Below are 1,964 nucleotides of genomic sequence, written 5' to 3'. Positions count from 1 at the left end.
GGAGGGCACCGGCCGGGCGCGGGCTGCCATCCCTCCTGCGGCTTCCAGAGCCCGCGTCCACGCCGGGCGAGGTCCCGGCCTCCGTGGCCACACGCGGATCAAGCGGGACCTGCTGGCCCCGGCACCAAGAAGACAGAGTCCCTGCCCGCGGTGGAGAGGCCTCGCCGCCACCGCAGGGACGCCCGGCCACCGGCCGCCTGTCCTTCAGAGTGCTGGACTCCAGGTCAGAACCACGAAGGACCCGCTGCCCCGACAACCACGGGGGTCATTTCCAAAGAGGGGCCCATCCTGAGACCGATGGGTCAGTGGTCAGGAAGACGTGAAACCAGAGGCCGAGGGCCACGCCCCCTGGGCCGCCCGAAGCCACGGCCAGCGCCGGCGTGTCCGCAGGGCGACCGTGCCCACAGCCCGCGTGGCGCGGCAGCCACGCGGCAGGGAAACCACGCAGCGGAGTCGCGATGGGGCTGAAACTGGCTCCCCCAGGTGGCCAGTGAACCGCCCTGGGCAAGGACCTCGGGCCTGTGGCGCGACGGAGAAGCCCCCAGGGCTGGCCGGGGCTGGCGGGCAGGGCCCCACCTCGGCAGCAGGGCCCGAGGCGTCCGCACGGAAGCCCGAGGCCGGGAGGGCGGCCGGCACAGGCAGCGGGGTGCGGGGAGGCGCCGAGGGGCACGCCCAACGGGCAGGGCGCACAGGGGGGGACGGAGAGCAAAGGGCCCCCGGGAAGGGAGCAGCGGGAGCGAGTCGGGGTGCGAGTGTCAGCTCCCCGGACTCAGAAACACGGCTCCAGCCCCGCGGGCGCACAGCGGGCTGACCCCACAGCACCCCCCCGCCCCTCCGCACCCGCGGGAGGCCCGGGCAGCTGGGCCACGGCTGTCCAGACGTGAGCACACGCCTCCTGCGGCCCGCCGGGGAGAGCCGCCCCGCCACGCGGGCTGCCCCAGTGCAGGGCGCACGCCGCAGCCCGGAGACACGCAACGGCCTGACCTAGGGGAGACGCTGGCCTCGGCAGACCGCGCCCCGCACCCCCCACCAGCGCGACGCGCCGTCTCACGGAGGACGCTGCGTCGCCACCGGCCGTGGCCGGGCCCGAGCCGCCTCCTCCCCCGGGAGAGCAGCACCGGGGGCGGCAGAAGTGCCCACACCAGAGAAAAAGCGGTCTGGGTCCCGCCGGGGCACCCCCCCCCCAAAAGCAGCTGAGGGCGGGAGGAAGAGACTGAAGTCCACTCCCCAGAGAGCCCCCACCCACCGGCCTCGGGAAGAGCCCGGCACCGGCCTTCGGGGGGCGCTGCCCATGGCCACCGGGGACCCGCCAGGAGACGCCGGCCTCGGGCACCCGACCCGCAGGGGCGGAGCGCTCCACGGGTGTGGGGTGCGGGCCGTGGGCCCCACCCAGCGTCCCCACTCACTGCGCACCCTTCTGCCGGACCGGGCCACACCCTCGCCACCGCCGCTAGCCTCAGGGCCCGCTGCCCCGCATCCTGGGCACACCGGGGGTGCCCAGCTTCACTCCAAGCGCCCCCGGCACCCCGAGTCGGCGGCCCCTCCCCAGAGCGGGGCGCCCAGGCCTCCCCACAGCCCGAGGCCTGCCCCTCCCCCTCCCCACAGGAGCAGCAGAGGCAGAGCCAGACCGCGCCCCAAGCGGGCAGGGCTCTGCCCACAGGCTTGCCCCAGGGCTGCAGGCGTGACTGGGCTCCCACCCCTAGGGCCTGGGCCGACACCCTCCAGCACCCCCACGGGGGCCGCCAGCGAAGGCCCCAAGGCCCGGGGCAGCCTCGTGTGCAGACCTGGTCAAGCACGGGCTGGACGGGGGCGCACAGCGACTCCAGCGACAGGAACACCCCGACTCCCCCGGGCAGCCAGGCGGCTAGCGTTCGCCGTCCGGACTGGCGCGTCCACCTGCCAGTCGCGTGGCCACTCTGGGGAGCCGGGCCCGTGCCCCACGACGTCCAGCCGCAGGCACGCGG

The 1,964-nt window shown here is 75.8% G+C and overlaps 1 protein-coding gene across 1 annotated transcript in view; it reads right to left on the bottom strand.

Moving 5' to 3' along the window:
* BRD1 (bromodomain containing 1) overlaps nt 1-1,964 on the bottom strand; it is a 73,613-nt gene that overhangs the window by 69,788 nt on the left and 1,861 nt on the right. The gene's annotated exons all lie outside the window — the stretch shown is intronic.

This window comes from Condylura cristata, unplaced genomic scaffold (genome assembly GCF_000260355.1).
Source record: "Condylura cristata isolate star-nosed mole 26May11 unplaced genomic scaffold, ConCri1.0 scaffold00004, whole genome shotgun sequence".
Lineage (NCBI taxonomy): Eukaryota > Metazoa > Chordata > Mammalia > Eulipotyphla > Talpidae > Condylura > Condylura cristata.
The sequence above is the reverse complement of the archived record's forward strand: the minus strand, read 5'-3'. Positions and strand labels throughout refer to the sequence as shown.